This window comes from Danio rerio, chromosome 3, assembly GCF_052040795.2.
Source record: "Danio rerio strain M-AB ecotype USA chromosome 3, GRCz13ab, whole genome shotgun sequence".
Classification (NCBI taxonomy): domain Eukaryota; kingdom Metazoa; phylum Chordata; class Actinopteri; order Cypriniformes; family Danionidae; genus Danio; species Danio rerio.
Genome location: NC_141023.1, coordinates 41,031,917 through 41,055,095, shown reverse-complemented (window position 1 = coordinate 41,055,095; position 23,179 = coordinate 41,031,917). Strand labels below are relative to the sequence as shown.

The following is a 23,179-nucleotide window of genomic DNA, read 5'->3' as shown; positions in this document are numbered from 1 at the left end:
ATCCTACTCAACTGGACACCTTCACTACCACAAGTCAAGAGTTGCGATTCTTTCAAGTGTTTAAGTGTTTCATCATTCTGTCAGAGGCTGGAGGATGTGGCTGCTTTTGAGAAAATAAGAACGTGCGTATTATTGTTTCAACTTTAAGCAACACTATGCAAGTTTTTTTCCTCACTGCTCCTCCTTGTGGTTAATAAGTGCCGTTGTTAATTACCAGTGTTCTAAAACTATCGTTGCACTTCACAGTGAGCGGCACAACTTTTGTTATTTGTTGACTAACCTGACAGAAATGGTGTATAAGCTGACATTTCATTCTGAAAACATGTTTACCGACTAGGTAAAATAGCCAGTTACACTGCACCATGTTCAACAAATATCATCACCCAACAGTCAATTGTCTCTTTCAGCTTGCTTCATTGAGCGTAAATCTGTTCTTGTAACAAACTAACAGACAAAGGGGTGGGGTTAACAAAATTGGGGCTAAAACTGTCAAACTGAATTCAAAAGTTGGACCACCACTCCAAACGTGAAGGCGAATGGTCAGACTTTGATTGAAGATTACCAAAACAAACATAATTTTAGAAACATTGTCCTCATAATAAAGGGTCTTTATTTAAGGGTCGTAATTTTGCTGTTTTATTACAATGGAATTAGTCTTATATTAATGAAAACTACTTGGATATTGGAAACCACTTATGCAACTTGATAAAATAAAATTAAATAAAATAAATAAAAAAGTGACTTTGACTATCTATTTCCTCTTTTAAATTGCAAGTTGATATCCTGCTCTTGCATTTTTTTTTTTTGTTGTTGGTGTTTTTTTTTAATGGTGATATGAGTTGATATCTTGCAGTTTATTGCATTCAGACCAGGAATTGTGAGAGATCAACTTCATAAAATTTAATTACAAGGGGAAAAAAAGACTCACTCAATATGTATATATTTGACTTTATAACTCAAAATTGCTCGTTATTCCTTGTAAAGATGTAATTATGAGATATAAACCACTGCTAAATAAAAAATAAAATAACTGTGATCTTTTCCTGAAATTGTGAGAAAAATAATAACAACTAGTATAAGTAGTAGTAATAATAATAATTTTAATAAGTTTAGTCCAATTTTGAGCAAACAAGATTATTTTCTTAAAGGTGTTGGTTTATATTTTGCAAATCTCACTAATTTGCAAATGTGGTACTAATGGTATACTCACACTATGCTATCCGAACCATGCCCATGCCAGTTTCTCAGTTCATTTGACAAGTGTGAGTGCTCACAATCGGGCTCACGCACAGTTCAGTTCAGTTCACAGCCAGAGTGCACGCCATAGTCCGGGACTGAAGAAGTGACTTTAAAGGGATTGTTTCTTATGGATTTATTAATCATTCTAACTTTTCAAATAACAGGAATGTCATAGTTTATTAAAGATGTAAAACCCTTGCTAACTTTTATAAGCGTAAAAAGTTGTGGATCTTATCTGCAAAATATTTTGTGTGTCACTGCATCCCAAACCACTAAAATGATATAACTAAAGCAATGTCCACTGCGCTTCTCTTCCTGAAAAGTTGCATCATCGATAAATAAAGTGTGCTCAGTTTCGGAATGCAAAATGCAGTGTAGGTGCAGTCCATTGGGGTAGAGGGGAAAGGGGACAATCGTGTTTCGGTACGATTTAAGGCAATTGCACCTAGTGTGATTATGCCCTAATACAAATGTTTTGAAAAATGAAATCAGAACTGCAATTGTCATCATGAAATTTTGGGAGAAACAGCCAAGTTTTTTTTTTTTGCACAATTCTCTGGAAAAAATAAAAAAACTGAAAGTTTATGTGTATAATTTCAATGAATTATGAATCAAATTGCTAGTTGAACATAAGTGAAGTTTATTTTTAAACTAATTTCAAGAGGAGCACGCGCTTATGATTGATAGCACCTGGTCCACATTAGCTAACACTGATTTACCAATCAGACGACTCGTTAACCACTATAAATAACCAGAGTATCTTATTTCAGCCATCTTCGTCTTGAAGAATCCCCCCTCCTACTCCCATTTCCTTGTCAGGGCAGCACGGAGGCCTAGTGGTTAGCCTCACGGCCGCACAGCAAGAATGCCAGCGGCTCAGACAATACCTGGCCAGGTTGGCGTTTCTGTGCGGAGTTTGCATGTTCTCCTTGTGTTTGCGTGGGTTTTCACCGGGCTCTCCGGTTTCCTCCCACAGACCAAAAACATGTTACATAAGTAAATTGACAAATCTAAATTGACAGCATAGACACTTCATAGCATTATAATCTTCTTCCAACATTATCAAGCAGTGGTGTTCTTGAGACCTACCTGAACTCGGACTTCCCTCTCGCCCTGTAGTGGGCGAACTCTTAAAATTTCTAATAAAAAAGGTCTGAATTTCAAGTTTAAAAATATGCAGTTCTGTGAAAAAACCCTTTTGGGTTTCTAACACACATCCAATCGCAAAAGACAATGTGCAATCTGATCAATCAGAGCAGAGCTGACTTATGGAAAGGAGTGGTTTAGAGAGAACAAATGCTTGAAGAATCCATGCTGTGAGAAAAGTTTCATTTGTCATTTCCTTGGGGACTAATTCCTTATAAATACTTACTAATCAGGAATATTTCAATTCGAGAAGTTTGTTGGCACCTCAGGTCAAATGAATTAGAGCCATGGAAACAGTATACCATTCAGAAGGAAAATTAATTGCTTTTTTGGAACACTCAAATTGGAGAATAAAATCAGTGCAGACCAGAAAATCTGATAAAACGGCCAGCTTTCTTTACTAATGGGGATAAATGGAATCCTTATTTTTAAAGGAGAGTTGCTTTTATAGAAAGTACTTTTATTAATAAGTAACTTTTATTAATTTAATTAGTAATTGACCACTCTTTGGTGCATTCAGTTATGGAAGACTGTATTTCCTTCATGTCAGTATAGAAGCACAAGAGCGAAATGGACAAGTCTTTCGGGAGAAGCCATTTACGTACATCATTATTTCTGCTTTTTTTATTACAACAGTCCTAAAAGATTGTCAAGACTTTGAGTGACAGCGATGATTTTCATCAGTTTTCAATAGCTAGCACACAATATGAGAATGCAACAAAGGTAGAGATGATAGGAGTTATTACATGTGCCTTAATAGATGTATATGTGCACTGTGCATGTTCGCTTGGGCTGGAAGGTGTTTAAATATCTCGCTGGCATGGCAACAGCTCAAGGTAATTATAGAGTACTTTTGTCATTTCTCACCTCTGTCATCGAGCGAATACGTGACTGGGGTCCGTAGCGCGAATCAATCAAGTAATCAGTTTTTAACTGACGAGAGTATGACTAATACAGTTCTTCTTTTCTGTCGCCGTCTAAAGGAAGATTATGACGGAGGATGTCTATGATGACGGTAAATTGCTTTTCCAAAGTATAACATAATCATAACAGCTTATTTGGACAAAGTGCTTCGATTTCATGCTATTATTTTTGCCAGGTCTCACATCACGACCAGCAAGAATTACAGGTCATGCTTAATACCTAGCAGTTTGGTGGTCCAAATCGCTCAGTTAGCTAGATAATAATAAGATGCGATATTCAGAAGAAATTTATTCTGTTCCTACTTGCATTCATATACTGTCTAGTGGAAAGATATTAGTGTTGTTATGTTACTTGTAACTGGATGTGATTATGGTATTAGCTCTAAATAGGTCTAAGCGATATACAGTTGAAGCCACAATTATTAGCCATCCTGAATTATTAACTCCCTGTATAATTTCCCCCAATTTGTGTTTAAAAGAGAGAATAAATATAATTGTTTTTAATAACTAATTTCTTATAATCTTAGGTTTCATTTATCTTTGCCATGATGACAGTACATAATATTTTACTAAATATTTTTCATGATCTTCAGCAATAAGTGTTATTTCAGTATTACGTGATATGAATATTGTTGTTCAAAAAGCCCCTATTATGCATAAAAAGGTCAAATTTTGGTTTGGGGGTCTCTAACAACAGTCTGACATGCATGCAAGGTTAAAAAACACTTACATTGTCTTTTATTCTATGCATTTTTTTTTACCTAACTATCCCAATGACTCAATGACATTTGATTTGCTCAGCGATTTATTTGTTCCCAAACCCCTCCTTAGCCCGATGCTAATCTGCACTCATTAGTTCGATGACCAAGTCTACTGCATACAGCCCGAGATATAGAGAAATGCCCACAATGGCTTATCAACAATGTTGAAGTAGTCAGAGTGCAGAGTGTATGTGTGAGCCCAGTGCAGGAGTGCATTAAAGCAATGCAGTTTAACATCAGCATGTTGCTCTATTGTTAACCATGACACACATTTATATTCACAGTATTAATCCCCACAGTGGCAAAAGCTGAATTATTTTGAAACTTGACCGCCACACTTGTGAAGAAACAGCTGATGATGGCCATAGCAACGACACATGGCAGTGGATTGCGATCTCTTAAACACGTTTAAATCTGTAAACAAAGCGTCACTCGTCACATTTTCAACGTGGTTTTAGACACAATATGACTATATAAAAAGTGAGCCAGATGCAGTACAAGCCATATGGAGTGTTTACAAATAACAAAAGACTATTAAATAAATAATTTGCAAGCTAAAGAAAACAAGGAGGCATTTTAATTTTAAACTTAAGTTACTTAGACTTGTGAAATGGAGGAAGAAACTGATCCATGAACTATGTACTGTAAAGTTCCTTTCAAACTCTGACAAAGTCCCATACATCAATAGTCTTTTCTGATCCTTCCTTTAACAAACGGCCAACGAATTCCTTGTTGTTAGAGTGAGTGAATGAGTATATCACTCATTTTCAGTAGCCAGTCAAAATGCTACATGAAGTATTCACAAATTCTTAGCACGCCTGCTACGAGGTGTACACATGTGTGATACTGCATGACAGATTAGTGTTTAACTGAAGTTAAAATGATCAAATAAACTGTGAGAGGTTTGAGCCCTAGCACACAGTCAGTAATATTCTACTTAAAGGAGGTGTTCTTTGAACTGTCAAGACACCTTTATAATTGTTGTAAATGAGGGCGATGCCAACCCTCTTGTGCACCACCAGAGGGAACCATCGCCAGAATTCTGATTCGACTCACGGACTCAAAATCCCATAAGCCCTGCTACCTGGCACTGATTACGGTCCAGGTGCAACTCATCAGCTCTCGTGTATATATACCACACTCACGCTCCGGTTCGTTGCGAAGTCTTGATTTGCCTGGCTGTCATTTCTGAGCGTTCCATACTCCCTGCTTCGGACTGATCTGTGTTTCTGACCCTGTGCTTGTTCTACGATTACGAAAGACATCTGCCTGCCCCTGATCTCCAGCCTGTTATTCTGACCAGTAAGATATCTGCCTGCCTTTGAACTTTTGCCTGTCCCACGTTCTGTCTCCTGGATTGCCCCTTTGTGTTTGTTTGTATGTATGCTCTTAATAAAGCTTGCAAATGGATTCAATGCCTTCTGACTCATCACAACAGAAGACTTCGCCACTACAGAATCCAGCAGCTTTAGCACAAGTCTCGACTGAACTTTCCGCTCAAGCCACTCAGTTAGCCACCCATCATCAACAACTCACCCATCTAACTTCTCTCACGGAGGAACTGGTGAGAGCTATGCAGCAACTCCGTCATCCGAATCCTGCAGTTACCCCGCCTGCTACCATGACAGCTTCTCAACCAACGCATGTCTCCAATGCTCCGGCTACCGTAAGTCCCCGATTAGCTTTTCCTGAATAGTTTGGTGGGTCACCTTCTCGCTGCAAAGGCTTCTTATTGCAATGCAAACTATTTGTTAACCAACAACCTGCATTATATCCCACTGATTCTAGTCGGGTGGCTTTTGTATGCAACCTGTTAACGGGGAAAGCGCTGGAATGGGCTACAGCGATATGGAAGGAGGAGGAATGTAACTATCCCACATTTGAAACTTTTCTCAAGCAATTTCGGGAAGTGTTCGAGCACCCAGCAGATGGGAGAAGCCCCGGTGAGCAGTTACTTTCTCTTACACAGGGGCGTAACACAGCTGCAGAATACGCCCTGTCATTTCGCACTCTCACCGCTCAAACTAACTGGGTTGAGGATACACTGAAGACACTATTCAGACGGGGTCTGAATACCAATCTACAATCCGAATTGGCTTGCCGTGACGAAGGAAAGAAATTGAACGAACTCATTGAACTTACCATCCGTCTTGATCATCTGATTCGCAGCCGTAGAAATCCTCGCACACAGCTCCATGTTTCAAGTGACACGCCCCCTGATGAACCCATGCAACTGGGTTTCACCCGTCTCACCCATGAAGAAAGAATGCATCGATTACAAAATCATCTATGCCTGTACTGCGGTCAATCAGGGCACAGGAAATCCACCTGCAGCGTACGACCTCAGACACCAGTTCAATCGGTGAGTCCTTCCCATGTTCCTGCACTTTTCAGTGTACTGATTCCTGTGATTATTAAATTTGATAAAAGAATGATTAATACTACGGCTCTTGTCGACTCTGGATCTGCCGGAAACTTTATATCTAAAAAATTTGCTTTATGTCACGAACTATCTCTCAGCTCATATGATTCCTGTCTTGCAGTGGAAGCACTAGACGGTCGTCCTGTGGGTGAAGGACGCATCCGTATGATTACGAATAAGCTACAGTTACAAGTTGGTGTTCTACACATTGAAGAAATGCAATTCTACATTATTGATTCAGTTAATCATCCACTGGTGTTGGGACTGCCCTGGTTAAGGCGACATGATCCTCATATCTCCTGGAGGGACGGACAGATATTGCAGTGGAGTGAGTCATGCATGAAACAGTGCATCCAGCCCATTCACAAAATTCCATTACGAACCACCAATGTGTTACCTGAACTCGTTGATGAACTAATCCCCATTGAGTACCATGACTTACATGAAGCTTTTAGCAAACAAAAAGCTACTCAACTTCCCCCACATCGACCAAGTGATTGTGCTATTGAGTTAATTCCAGGTTCAAGTCCTCCAACGGGTCGAATATTCCCTCTGTCACAACCTGAGCACAAGGCAATGTCTGAATATATCGACGAGGAATTGGCCAAGGGTTTCATCCGACCTTCTACATCTCCTGCTTCAGCTGGATTCTTCTTTGTAAAGAAGAAAGATGGCAGTTTACGTCCCTGTATTGATTACCGAGGGCTCAATGAAATCACCGTAAAATTCCGCTATCCACTACCCCTCGTACCTCCTGCCCTGGAACAATTAAGAAAGGCTAGATATTATACCAAGCTTGATCTTCGCAGTGCATATAACCTTGTCAGAATCCGTGCTGGTGACGAGTGGAAGACCGCGTTTTCCACCACTAGGGGGCACTATGAGTACACGGTAATGCCCTTCGGCCTGTCAAACTGTCCATCCGTGTTCCAATCTTTTATGAACGATGTCTTTCGGGATATGCTGGATCGCTGGGTCATCATTTACATCGACGACATCCTCATATATTCTAACACGATGAAGGAACATGTTGAACATGTACGTATGGTGTTGCAACGCATGATTCAACATCGTCTGTACGCCAAATTAGAGAAGTGTGAATTTCACCAGACACAGATCGCCTTTTTGGGATACGTCATCAGTGCAGAAGGGATTACCATGGATGATACGAAGGTACAGGCAGTTCAACGATGGCCGTTACCCCAGAATCTCAAGGAGTTGCAGCGATTTCTAGGTTTTGCCAACTTCTATAGACGGTTTATCAGAGGCTTTAGTTCAATAGCCGCACCATTAACAGCCATGACCAAACGAAATTCCCACAAACTATCCTGGTCCTCTGAAGCACGCCAAGCATTTAGCGATCTGAAGACTCAATTCACCACAGCTCCTATTCTCCGTCATCCCAACCCAGACCTACCTTTCATTGTGGAAGTGGATGCATCCAACACAGGAGTCGGTGCTGTGTTATCTCAACGTCAGGGTCAACCATCCAAAATGTATCCATGTGCCTTCTTCTCCCGTAAATTGACCAGCGCAGAACGAAACTATGATGTGGGAAATCGCGAATTACTGGCAATGAAATTAGCCCTGGAAGAATGGAGACACTGGCTGGAGGGGGCTAGTCAGCAATTCACCATATTAACTGACCACAAGAATCTGGAATATCTTCGCTCAGCCAAACGTCTAAATCCCAGACAAGCTCGCTGGGCTTTGTTCTTCACCAGATTCGACTTCATTGTCACCTATAGACCAGGGAGTAAAAACAGTAAGGCAGATGCACTATCCAGGCTATCAGAGGATAAAACCCCAATTAGTGATGAAACCATTATTCCTACGAACTTACTAGTGGCTCCAGTACAGTGGGACATACTTACCGAGATCCAAGAGGCCAACCGAGAAAACAACCCTCCAGTAGACTGTCCGAATCACCTGATTTTTGTACCCAATAACATACGTACCAGATTACTGACCCATATTCATGACACTCCCAGTTCGGGGCATCCAGGCATCACTGCAACTTTGGAGTTAGTCAAAGCCCGTTTCTGGTGGCCGTCCCTCACGAAGGATGTAATTAATTATGTTCAGAAATGTAAAATTTGCCAAAGCACGAAGGCATCTCACCAAACCCCTGCTGGCCTGTTACAACCGCTACCGGTTCCGCAACGGCCCTGGTCCCATATAGCGGTGGACTTCATTACGGATCTCCCTGTTTCCCAGAACAACACAGTCATTCTCACGGTGGTTGATCGTTTCTCCAAGGCTTGTCGCCTAATACCGTTGCCCAAATTGCCCTCTGCCTTTGAAACCGCAGAAGCCCTGTGCAATCATGTATTTCGAATGTTTGGCTTACCTGATGATATCGTCTCAGACAGGGGATCCCAATTCACTTCCCGGGTATGGTCCGCTCTCTGTAAAAATCTAAATATTAATGTTAGTCTCACCTCAGGGTACCACCCTCAATCCAACGGCCAAACTGAACGTATGAATCAAGAAGTCATTCGATTTCTACGTTCCTACTGTCATCAGCAACAGCACGACTGGAGTCGCTATCTGATGTGGGCAGAATATGCACAAAATTCATTAATAAAGCCAGCCACGGGTATTACGCCATTCAAATGTATTCTTGGCTACCAACCACCCCTGTTTCCATGGTCCGGAGAACCCACTGAGTTACCTGCTGTCACGGATTGGCTGCAGCGGAGTGAGGATGTCTGGAACCAGGCTCACAGACATCTCATGAGGGCAGTCAGGAGGAGAGAGATTCAGGCGAACCGTCACCGACGCCAGGGACCCACGTATCAACCGGGGCAGTGGGTGTGGTTGTTGACACGAGACCTTCGTCTGAGATTGCCCTGCCGCAAACTCAGTCCCAGGTATGTAGGGCCATTCAAAATTGTACGCCAGATTACTCCAGTGTCTTTTCGCTTAGCCTTGCCTAATCATTATCGTATTTCTCCTACTTTCCACATGTCATTACTCAAACCCGCTGGTGGTCCACGAGAGGAGGCGGTTGAGGAGGAATCGGAAACCAGGACCCCTCCACCTGTCATGATCGAGGGCGAGGAAGCTTACCTCGTTCGAGAAGTGCTGGACTCTCGACGTCGGGGTGGCGCCCTCCAATATCTGGTGGACTGGGAAGGGTACGGTCCAGAGGAACGGTCCTGGGTGAATGCTAGAGATATTCTAGACCCAACTCTCACGGAAGAGTTTCATCAAAGGTTCCCAGAGAAACCAGCCCCCCGACAGCGCGGTAGACCCCGGCGTCAGGTGCCTTCTCGCTTCAGGAGCCGCTCGCAGGAGGGGGGTTCTGTTGTAAATGAGGGCGATGCCAACCCTCTTGTGCACCACCAGAGGGAACCATCGCCAGAATTCTGATTCGACTCACGGACTCAAAATCCCATAAGCCCTGCTACCTGGCACTGATTACGGTCCAGGTGCAACTCATCAGCTCTCGTGTATATATACCACACTCACGCTCCGGTTCGTTGCGAAGTCTTGATTTGCCTGGCTGTCATTTCTGAGCGTTCCATACTCCCTGCTTCGGACTGATCTGTGTTTCTGACCCTGTGCTTGTTCTACGATTACGAAAGACATCTGCCTGCCCCTGATCTCCAGCCTGTTATTCTGACCAGTAAGATATCTGCCTGCCTTTGAACTTTTGCCTGTCCCACGTTCTGTCTCCTGGATTGCCCCTTTGTGTTTGTTTGTATGTGTGCTCTTAATCAAGCTTGCAAATGGATTCAATGCCTTCTGACTCATCACAACAATAATCATGACATATGTCATGAATATGAAGGAGAATCGGTGCATGCTTATAACAAATGTCATTAAGCGTCATTCACTCATTTGTCATTCTAAATGCAAATATACAGTAACATTGAGTGAGATGTCTTTATGACAACTTGACAAATACATTTATGTCTTTGTCATAACAACTTGCCATTATTAAGACAGCATAGCATGTCATAAATCTCTCATGAAACATGTTTTTCATTTGGCCATTATAATTGTCATGAATATTTTTCTGATAGCTTTTTTCAGTGGAACAAACTGAATTCGTCATTAAAATTGTCAATATTCTGCCAAAATTTTTTTTATTACAGAATCATTAATATTTAATGAAATTTAGTGATAAATCAATAACAATTTCAATTTGTAACACTATAGTTCAAGAAAGGTCAAGGAAAATATTAAAGGCAGTGCTGTTATAAAATTCTTGGCACAATTTTAATGGCCTAAATACAATCATGTTGATGACAGATTTATGACAAATTATGTTGTGCTAGTTATGTCAAGTTTTCAAGACAAAAACAAGTTGTTTTGTCATGGTAATATTAAGATATTTTCTGATTGTTGAATCTCAGAAAGTAATATGTTTTTTTTCAATATAGCACACTAAGGCTGTGCAATTAAAAATTTTGATTTTGGCTTCGAATGATTATGAAAAACCATTAATCGAGATAAATGATTATTGCATCATATACTGCCCCCTTTCCAGTTGTACACATTTGTTGCTCTTAAAAGTGCAAACCTATTTCTGAACTTAATAATTTTAAAAACTTATTTCTAATAACTGATTTCTTTTATCTTTGTTATCATGACAGCACATACTATTTTACTAGATATCTTTCAAAACACAAGCATTTAGATTCAAAGGCTTAATTAGGGTAATTAGGCAGTTCATGGTATAGCAGTAGTTTCTTCTGCAGACAATCAAAAATGTATTGCTTATGGGGGCTAATAATATTGACCTTAAAATGGGTTTCAAAATATTTAAACCTGCTTTTATTTTAGCCAAAATAAAACAAATAAGCCTTTCTCTAGACGAAAAAATATTATAGGAAATACTGTTAAAATCCCTTGCTCTGTTAAACATAATTGAGAAATATTTATTTTTTTAAAAATTCTCATGAGCGCTTATAATTTTGACTTAAACTGATAATCGTTTTGAATAATCGTGATTACAATTATGACCAAAATAATCGTGATTAGGGTTTTTCCCAAAATCGAGCAGTCCTATAACACACTACTCTAACAATAACAGATCAGGCCTGGGTCAAATACTTTGGTTTAATTAAAAAGACCATAAACTCACAACTTACTTCCCATAATTTGCTGTAGTTCAGAATTTCATGCAAAGATTAGTGAGGACTGAAACAAGCCAAAGCATCCTTATATCAGATCCTAATTATTTTGCATTTGGCATACATGTAGTGATAGCCAATTCTGAAACAAAGCTATTCAAAAAAACCTATAAAAATAACCCAAATTCTGACATTCAACTTGAGATCCATCGGAAAGCATAGCATAATTATTTATTGTGTTTATTTGGAACAGATGCATTTTATTAAATCTGTATAATCTCTCATATTATTTTGCTCTTTTTATTTTCTTAGACGTGTCTCTTTAGTTTTATGCCTGTATTGACAGTTGTAGCCCTTTTGGCACATAGAATGGAATGTAGAACTGAATAGCTCAATGGAACGTTCATTCATAATTGACAGCCTGATCAATACAAAAGGTTTGTCTTTGCGCAGAGAAGTTAACCCTTAAAGTGCACCATTGTGGTTGTACCATCATGATATCAGATAGTACAGAATTGCAGCGGTAATCTGACCTTATTTTTGGACCAAGCAGAACATAACTAGCTAAGTAAATACACCTGTCAGTCACTTTATTGGTGGTTTAGACTGTGCTGCTGCTGCAATAAAATAACACACATTTCGATGGAAGCTTGTTTCTCTATTACAGTAAAATAAAAAGACAAATAGGAAAGTCACACTGGGAGATATAAGGTCACATCGTGAGAAAGTGAAATAATAAAAGTCTTTGGCCATGTGTCCACCTAAGTATATTTAGCCAGCTGAAAATGCCAAAGCAGATCCTGATAACAGAATATCCACAATGATGTTAGCAGTAGCTCATTTCAGATATTGGGGAAGAATAATGTTAAGCAATCTATAAACTAACCGGCCACTTTATTAGGTACACCTTATTAGTACCGAATTGGATCCCCTTTTGCCTTCAGAACTGCCTTTATCCTTCTTAGCATAGATTAAACAAGGTACTGGAAATATTCCTCAGACCTTTCTGTATTGACATGCTAAGATCGCGCAGTTGCTGCAGATTTGTCAGCTGCACACCCATAATGCGAATCTCCCATATCACCACATCCCAATGGTGCTCTATTGGATTGAGATCTAGTGACTGTGGAGGCCATTTGAGTGCAGTGAACTCATTGTCATGTTCAAGAAACCAGTCCGAGATGATTCACGCTTTATGACATGGTGTGTTATCCTGCTGGAAGTAGCTATTAAAAGATGGGTTCACTGGTCATAAAGGGATGGACATGCTCAGCAACAATACTCAGGTAGGCTGTGGTTGCCACGATGCTCAGTTGGAACTAATTGGCCCAAAGTAAAATATCGACCCACGAAAATATCCCCATAACATTATACCACCTGCCTGAACTGTGACTGATTAGAAATTTTGGTTAACGAGCAGTTGGACAGGTGTACCTAATAAAGTGGCAGATGAGTGTATTTATCCTCCATATTTCCATTGCTGTGGTTGTCAATGTTGATTGATCTATCCTGTCATCCATCATTCATTGTGCCATCATCCTTCCATCCATCTACAAGTCTTGTGTATTTATGCACTGCTATCAGTCAGTGTTTCCCCACCCTATTCCTGCAGGCACACCAACAGTCTATATTTTGGATGTCTCCCTTATATGGCCCATTCATCTCAGTTTTTGGAGTCTCTTAATGTTCTGATGAGTTGATTTAGGTGTGTTTCAATAGGGAGAGGTTGAAAATGTATACTGTTGGTGTGTCTTTAGGAACAGGGTTGGGAAACACTGCTATGGGAACATGTCCTAATTTTGTATGCATAAAAATGGATACAGCTAGTAAGTTTGTCATTTCTAATTTAAGAAGCTTCACAAAAAACACAGCTTTTTGGGCTGGTAAAATAGTTGAGGCGCAACCGAGGTGTTTTCAATCATGTCCTCCTGCCACCTAACATGCAGTCACTTGCTCTGCTGATCTACTGTATGTGGCTCGCTTGTATTCTCTCAGCAGACAAAACAATAGCTTTGGTTTGTTTGTCTCATATTTACTCTAGGGCTCAGGCTCTGCTGTAAGGGGATGGTCGCGTTTCATATTTGTCATGGCCGGCTGAGAGCATGGAGCATATTGCAGGTGTAACTCAGAGCCCCTCCTTAGACAGATTGTTTCCCCTCATGACTGTGAGTTATTGCAAGGGACCGCATTTCTGTCAACAAGCCCAGCTCAGGGACCAACCAATCATAATCTAATCTTCTGAATGGGCTCAGTGTTGTGGGTGATTGAAATTGTTTATTGTACGTGGCACAACATTTCAAGTCCTGATTAAAAAAAAATATACACGGCGCCTCTTATTGACCTGTGCACTTTTTAAGGCGTTCGAGAGCCAAAGGGCAAAAACTGAGATATTTCTCATAAGACAGCCCTCAGGCCAACAATTTTGAAATGAACCGTTTGTGTAGGCAAGAGATCAGAGATGGAATTTTAATATTCGCATTTAGAAGGAAAAAATAAAAGCAGGCTGTGCCCTTAAACAGGTGTTCCTCTCTCTGTGTGAGTGCGTGTGTGTGTTTAAAGTCAAACATGCACAGCTGTTTGCTTTCTCTGTGTCCACAATGATGAGAGGTTTAGCGCAGATTCTTTCAGGATGTGTCAGTTGTGTTTAGTATTGTATGAACATCCCACACCGTGAACATGGGAAATCATCTTAGAGAAGTAATGCAGATTATCCATTTGCACAGAACACATGCGATACTAAACAATACGGATTTCATGATTTTGCTAGCTCTGTCAGGCCTGTAGTTGTATCTTTGCTGCTACTGATTACAACTAAAACATTCGATTTTTGTAAAAATAAATAAATAAATAATGGGCTAATTAAAACAGCTAATTGTATAGATGAATAGTAGAAGTATATGATTAAATGTGCTTTGATTATGAATGATTAATATAAATAAAATATTTCAATGTGAAGTTTATGTACATATTGACTACAATACATTAGGGTTGCCACGATACCATTAATTAATGTTACTATACTATACCAGCTGAAGTATCACGATAGTTGTATTGCAATACTGTAATACATAACTCAAATTATAAAGAACATTTTCAGAAATACGATATTTTACATCTTATAATAGGTCATGCATTTAATTCATAATTTCATTATTATTGAAAAAAAAAGTATTATTTGCACATCACTTCACCTAAAATCCATTATTTTTATTTTGTAAATAAAGGACCAACAAAAAATACATTAAAATAAAGATACAAACTGTACCAAACTAAATTTGTTAAAAAAAAAAAGCACATTCAAACAAAATTAGGCTTTATGGAATGATCAAAATTTTTTTAATGTTTCCAGTTGCTATTTTGGGTTTTTCATCAACTTTTTTTTTTTTTTTAGTCTTATCAGGTAACAATCCAAAATAATTCAAAATTTCACTTTGTGAGTCATTCTTTTTAAGAGATTGTCGCGATTTTTGCAGCTACTAAATCCTATTCAGAGTAACAGAAATGAACAGAGTTTGAAATATTTTAAAGCCATTGTATAACAATACTACCATTACCAATAAACCATGCAACCATACTATACAAAGCAATTGTGATTATCTAAATAAAATTTAACTAGAATAATATGAATATTTATTAATTTTCCTGTGACTTAGTTCCCTATTTATCAGGGGTTGCCACAATGGTATGAACCGCCTAATATTCTGGCATGTGTTTTAGACAGGGGATGCCCTTTAGCCACAACCTAGTACTGGGAAAACCCTTACACTCTTGCATTCACGCTGGCACTCGTTCACTAAGGCCAATTTTGTTTACGCAATTCACTCATACTGAATGTCTTTGGACTTTTGGGAAAGTGGAGGAAACCCACACGAATGCAGAGAGAACATCCAGACTCCACAAAAAAAATACCAACTGGCCCTGCCGGGATCAAACCAGCAACTTTCTTGCTGTGAGGTGACAGTGCTAACCACCATCTACCAAGCCGCACGGTGGTCTACCAAGCCGCACGCCATAATATGATTAATTTTTAATTAAAGTATTTTAATTGATTGAAGTATTTTAATATTATTCAGTGCTTCCTACTGGTTTAAAATATACTTGCAGTGGTGGCCGGATTGAAACACACCATTTACCATGGCACATGTGTTCCAACATGCGACAAAAAAGGGATTTTTAACAATATTTTTATTTATCATACACATTATTTTTAATAGGTGGAAGGTTTTTTTTAGACTGTTAAAAAAAACAAAAAAAATCCACTATTTGTTTTACTTTTATACTATTCAGGAGCCATGTGCACCCACTGACAGGTAAAATCTGCTGCTGACATTTTGTACTGTATTGCCAAAGCACGTTAGATGTGTATAAAATATGTAATATATCAACATCGTCAAAATTATAAAATAATGCAGCAAATGAGAAATAAATGACATGAAGGAACTGAAAAATCTATAGGAAAAAAATCTAGGTTATTTAAATAAGGCAAATAAGTTAATTAAGCATTTCTAATGGTGTATATATATTTGCAACCAGTTTAGATGTAATTTTTGTCCTCTGAGTAAATAGAAAAGTTTATCTGATTTCTTTAGATGAAATGATTATTATATAAAGTTTCTCTCAGTCTTTTGGCTGTGCACGCGCTGTCAACTGCAAAGCCAAGTGAAAGAAAATCAGGTTTCAAATAAAAATGACGATGGCTTAGAAAGCGAAACCAAAAGCTGAATACTGGACCAAATTTTCTGAGATTTAGAAACCTTGGGTGAATGCATTTTTAAGTCTTAAAAAGGAACATCACTGTGGGTCTCTGCAGAGCATGTAAGATTGTCTGTGAGAGTGTTGACAGTTCTCGCACACACAACGAAAAGCAGTAAACGTGTAGGGTGGCAGGAGATTTTCCACTAGTGAATAGATTGTGGATGGTTTGCTATTGAGCAGATACAAAAAAAGTGTAAAAGGATGATATTTATAAAAAAATAAATGGCCCCAAAAATACTTGGGCAGCCATTAATATACCTGGGCCACCCACCCAAGTAAAGGCTATGTGTGGGAATCTCTGTTATATATTTTATATGATGTTCAATTGGTATAATATGACATGTACAGTACTATGTAAATATTTTTTATTTTGACTGGTGCATGATACAGATTATTTTGGTAAATGTGCACGCTCACTTACAAAATGATTGGCATTGTTTTCCATGTGCATGGTGGAGCAAACCGTAATGTCGTTTTACTGTACAGGTCATCTGCATTTAGGTTTTTGTAGATCTGTCTTTGAGAAGCATATATCACTGGTAGGATCAACCAGGTTTACAGATGGGGACACGACGTGTAGGCGCCAACTTCACGGGTCTCAACTTGTTCCTGTTGTTTGCTGTGCGTTTAACTGTAATCTGATGTTGTGAATAAACCTGTGTTACATAAACATACGTTTATTACGTAATCTATTTAAGGACGATCGCAACACACTTTTCATTTCATTGACCTCTAGTTCATATGTGCCTGCAGGACATTGTAAACACAGACTGTAAGCTTAGGCAGATTTTGCAGAATTTTGACATCAATGTTATGACCTTCGCAACCTGCATACTGTATGTCATGTGAGAAGTGTGATAAAACCGCCTCATGGACATGCATAAAAGTGTTAGTCCAAGGTGAGCATTTGTTGCTAAAAGTACATAATGTTTTACTTTTTTCTACCAGAAATTGTCAACTGTGGTTGTGAGAATTAGTTTGAATCTACTGTGTATGAATATGGATTTTTAGATAATCAAAATGGGCCACACTGAGTCCTATTCAGTTGCTTTAATTGGTGATTAGCTGGACCCTGGGAGGTGTTTCTCATATGGGATGACCTGGGGGAAATTTCTGTTTTAGAGCAAACTCTTCCTTTAATGAAAATAAATGCACAAAGCAAGTGTATCTTATACTGTAGCATACAGTTTTATAAATATACAGTGGTGTATTTTTCGGAGCATCACAGTTACATGTATTAAGCATATTTAAAATGTATTTTAACCTGAAACAAAAAAAGCCATTTACAGTGCAATAATTTTCACAAATGTCACCCACGACCAAAAAAATAAAGTCTTACAGTACTGTGCATTCACACCAGAGGTGGTGCATTTACTGCTCTTCTGGTGAGAGCGCCAAAACTCACTACATTGATGTCATATTTAAAGGAGCCATTTTAGCATATGAACAAATCAGTTACATTCATAGTTTCTGGTGTGGAAATGTTGCATGCTTTTTATCAAATTCATTTAACTACGGGAGATCAAGTTGTTGTGTGTGGTGTGGCTTTGCTCCACTTATGTCAATGTGTGTCTATGTCTGAAATATTCCTAAGTAGCAGTACTGTTTTTTGTTGTCATCATAGTTAGCGTGAGATTCCTGCTTTTTTTAAAGAAAAAAAAGACGTATAACATTAATGTACATCAAGATTTTTAAAAATATTTTTATTAAAAAAATATAGCTTTATAGCTCATTACCATAAAGTTGACTTTATTTCAACTTTTCTCAACACCCACACCAGCAACACCTCTCCTATTGAAAATGAATGTTTTCCAGCTACTTTCATTTATTTCGGTGTGAATGCACAGTTAAGGGTTACATTACTGAAATTGAGATTTTTACATCATCTGAAATCTGAAAAAATAGTCTGATGTATAGATTGTTATGATAGGATAATATCTGGTCAACAGCTAGTTCAAAAAAATCTATAAATTGAGAAAATTAACTTTACATATGTCCACATTAAGTGCTTAAAGTTTTATTGTATTACAATTGGAAATTCATAAAATATCTTCATGGAATAAGATATTCACGAAATATTCTTATGATATTTGGCATAAAAAAAAATAATTTTAACCCATCCATTGTATTTTTGGGTATTGCCAAAAATATTCCTGTGCAACATGAAATAGGGAATATGCAGAAGTATGCAGAAGGATTTTTAATTTTGCATTAACCTGGGTATCGCTTCCAGTGAACTGTACACAGTTACAATTGGTGTGTTTAAGTCGTTGATTTAAAAAAAAAAAAATCAACGATCTTCATTGCCTGATTGATATATGATAAAAAGTGTGTCTCAAAATGTACAAGAAGCACTGCATTAAATTTCCATGCCATTCCTTTAAAATATGAGCATTTATTCTGCATCAGTATTTTCAATGAAGTTTCTGTGCTCGCCTGCTTATCTTGATGTGCATTCGTGTAAACAGCCTTTCATCTCGTTTATGCTTCAACAACTAAATGAATGCTGAAGTCTATTTAATTGATTATATTTTAACTCCATTACAACATCGATACTGTAAAAGGAATCGTATTAAATTGAAAAAAGTCACATTAACCACTCACCGTAAGTTTATCGGTATGGTAAGAAACACTAGCTGTGCATATAGCCTATATCATTGGTATTATGGTTCAGAGAAACATATGTTCATTATACAATCAAATTTCTGTGAACCTAACAAATTAAAGTTATGAAAGTAAACAACAACAACAACAACAAAAGCACTAAAAACAAGCATTAATGACAGTTGCCGTAAATGTTTAGCTGATATATCTGAGCCCAAACTTTCAATCCCCGAATCCCTAATCAAAACAAAATGATAGTGGTTGTAAGATGGGAAAATCCTGTGCTATCACAACGCCAGTAAGCCAGATCCTGTTGCGCTTCATGCTGTTCTGTGACTTGTTTCAAGGGGCTGCTGATATTGTGATTATGTCGTAGTTTGACTTCAGGGTGTTTGCGTGAGCAGCCCCGGGAGAACGCTTTCATGTGCCTTTTGAAATACCGCTTAGCCTCGGGCTTTCTTGCTGTGATCTCGTATTAAGACCCACCAGGCTTTGTATGTTTTTCACCGCGACCGTTGTTTATCTCGACCCATTAGCGATGAAGCCTCCGGTCCCTTCGTTCTCCTCTGCTCAAACGCACCGGCTTTGCTTTGGAAAGGGCCTGATCAGATGTGATGGAAAGGAAAGGGTTCAAAGAACGTGAAAGCGAACGGCGAACGCACGAGGAGGTCAGTGACCCCTTCGTATGTCATTCTCTGAGTTTTGCAAGTGAGCCGGTGAAATGTAATGGCTGTGAAATGAAAGGTGAGGCTGCAGTCTTGGCTCATTCGTCAAACGATGGGTTTTCGGGCAAATGCGGAGCGTCGGGGCGTTCGCTCTCGGAGTCTGCAGCTGTCATTTTGGGAGTCTGCATGGGTGTGTAAATCAGGAAAGATTTGTGTTCCCAGCTAAGAGGAGACTGAAGGTAAGGGCAGAGCTGCTCGTTTTATCCTCTGGGCCACATATAACACGCAGGCTCTCTGCTGCTATTGATTTAATATTGAGGCAATCTGTGTTCCATTGGGGAAACATATATGGAGAATACAGGCTATAAATGCCAGGGCTCATGTTTCAACTGAAGAAGAAGAGGAAATCGGCATTGCCTGTGTAGCACAGTGGATTTTCGACCAGGAGAGATACAGATTTTCAAAACACTTGGGCTCTGTAAGATTTTGTTTTGAAAGTGAAGACCTTTAAGTGATTAAAAGTGGCAGTAAGGCCGATAATTAAGATGGTCATGTTATTTTCATGTTATTCATTCATTCATTTTCCTTTGTTGTAGTCCCTGGTTTATCACAGGTCACCACAGCAGAATAAACCACTAATATGTTTTACCAAAGTCCCTTTAAGGAAAGTCATTTTACTCGATCTTTAAAATGCCTCTTGGGCAGTATGTTCAAATTCTCTAAAATTGCTTGCCAAGCTTACTATTAAATTTCACATTAGGGGCACCAACACAATTAAACAACAATTGTTTCATTAGTTCGAATAGTTTAACATTGGAATCACACAAAATCTGCAGAAACTCACCCCTCGTCTGAGCCCCATCCCCTGGAGAATCGTCAGTCCATATCTATCATTGATTGACTCCTGTACCAGAAGGCGGGGCTGCATTTCGCCATATTAGTTGTTACACTTTTTCCCATTCAAAAATATGAGTGACACGTCTTGTGTAATCTACATATGCTTTTAACATTTCTGGATTTCTCAATAGTGGAAGTCATCATAGTTGGGTAAAGTAGAGTGCAGTGAATGGGAGAATACAAGGAATAATTGTTTTGCAATCTTTTTTGCTCAAATAATCAAAGAAAAAACTCCATGATAATGTTATAAAGACGTTCAGAAAAAGGATACAAATTATGAGACTGATGACTGCAGCCAGAGAAAATAATATCAAATTTACTCTTCTGTCCTGTAGATGCTGTATTAGAAATGCCTCGCACAAGCAGTAATTTTGTTTTTTGTAATTTGATGGTAGAATGCATACATAAATACACACACACACACACACACACACACACACACACATATATATATATATATATATATATATATATATATATATATATATATATATATATATATATATATATATATAAATGTTTATATGTTTAAAAAAATCTAATTAATGAAAAATTTCAAGGATTTAAGATGCTGATGACCGTTAAAATCATAACAGGCTTGGGAAAAGGGTCCATAGTCTTTGGTTTTACCAAAGTTGGTTCAACCAAGTCAGCACTGGGAAGCATCCATACACTCTCTAATTCACAAACACACACACACACACACTATGACCAATTTTTTTATTAACATCTATATTATATTAATATTGCATCTGTAATGTCATCAGTAGTAGCATTAATAATGATATGAATAATGATATGAGATTTCATAAATAGTAATAATAAGACCAACAACATTATTAATGTTTTTATTGGATCTTTGTTCAAATGAAAGAAACCTTGTTGAGCATAAGAGACTTTTTAGCGCACACACACACACGCGCACACGCGCACACACACACCATTACTTACCAGAAGTATTTGGAGACTTAAAAATGAATGTTATCACATTAAATGCAAAAGTTCCAACCCATGGCATCTGAGGAATTAATGATGAATCTTTTTTTTTTTTACAGCTATCGTCATTGTGACAAAAACCCCAGACTGTGACAAAATATTTAATTTTTTGTTTGTTTTATAAAGTCCAGTGGAGTGCTTCTTCAGATAACCAAGCATCTGACAAATTACACTGATTGTGAATCCATGACTAGAGAATGCCGAGCCAACGTAATTAAAAATATTTATGTAATCAGACATTAATTTTGTCAGTTTATTTTATGATATTTAAGCTGTTTGAAATTGCAATGTCACACAGTATGTGTATACACTTTATCTAGAAATAAATATGCGCTAAAAATGGCCATGAAAATAGTAAAAACTTAGTTCTGATACTAATTTGAATAACCAGATGCTAATTTTTGGAAAAGCACATTCATATTTTTTGAGCACCAACAGTTTGTTGATGTTGCTGTAAAACAACAAACAAAGCTGTTTTAAGTTTTACTTTACTTTGCTATGACCACTATATGATTGAATACAGAGTTTACTGTATAACATGTCTTTCAATGCTTTGTCTTTTATCATTTAAAAATGTAACTTCTTTAAAAAAAAAAACGTTCTATTTTCTACTACACATTTCAACAACACAGGCTCATTCTGTGAAAACGCACCCCTATATATATTTCTGGAGATCACAAGTTACATACCCAGAAGTATGTATGGATGCAATTAGCCTTTAAAATGAAAGCTATGGGGCGGTAAAATGCTATCTTGTCGCACTAACAGCTGACCGCTTGCCTCCATATGGACGGCCTTCCTGCTGTTACCAGTTTGTCAAGCTTGCCACGAACGTCTGCAGACTCGAGACACAGAGAGGAGTTGATGGGGTTTGAGTCCAGTGAAGAAAGGTTGAACATAAAACAGAAGACAAAAAATAAAATAAAAAGTAAGTAGCAAGGTGGGAATGTAGTAAAATCTGAAAACTTGGGAAAAATCAGGCAAGGGCCTTTCTTTTTCCGGATTAGTTTTAAAACTGTTGCTTGGGTTTAGGGGAGGGGAGGGGAGGGGGGGTCAGTTGGTGCTCTTGAAAACACTATTGTTTGGGTTTAGGGAAGGAGGAGGGTGGGTCAGTTGATCGGTCAGTCAGTCAGTCAGACAGCAGCCTCTGGTGGATTACGCAAGAACAGTTGGAGCAAATGGCACTCGCGAGAGAAATTTGAGATCTCAAAAAGCGTACACAGCGGCCTCTAGTGGATTCACGAAAAACAAAAAAGTTTCAGAATGGGCATGAGTTACATTTTAAAGACAGTTTAAAGAAAACCATATTCGTATAAGGCATAATTCAATATTTTATAATAAATATGTATACTTTTTAAGACAAAGATATGATATAACTTCAGAAGACCTGAAATATAGTGTGCAAATTACATTTAGAGTGATGCTTTAATGGTGCTGTTTTGCTTATTTTGAGCCTTGACATGGTCAGTCTGTGTTTATGGTAACTGCATAAAAAAAAAAAAAAAAAAAAGAGTAAACTGTTTCTCTCATACACAGTCTCTAAAAAAAGAAAAGAAACCAGAGAATGACTGTAAAGTTTGAAAAGATGCAAGTATAAATAATGACAGCAAGAAATCATCCTTTAAGTTGAATATAACGCATACAACATTTAGCAATTGCAGCCATGTGAAAACCTATCTGATGTTGT

The 23,179-nt window shown here is 38.2% G+C and overlaps 1 protein-coding gene and 1 long non-coding RNA gene across 7 annotated transcripts in view; one reads left to right on the top strand and one right to left on the bottom strand.

Moving 5' to 3' along the window:
* Positions 1-23,179, top strand: part of sdk1a (sidekick cell adhesion molecule 1a) — a 534,220-nt gene that overhangs the window by 131,722 nt on the left and 379,319 nt on the right. The gene's annotated exons all lie outside the window — the stretch shown is intronic.
* Positions 1,989-14,855, bottom strand: LOC141381260 (uncharacterized). The gene is made up of 3 exons (XR_015481114.1): positions 13,010-14,855; positions 10,254-12,449; positions 1,989-5,039 (listed from the first exon to the last, which is right to left on the bottom strand). It is a non-coding gene; the product is annotated as an uncharacterized LOC141381260 (long non-coding RNA).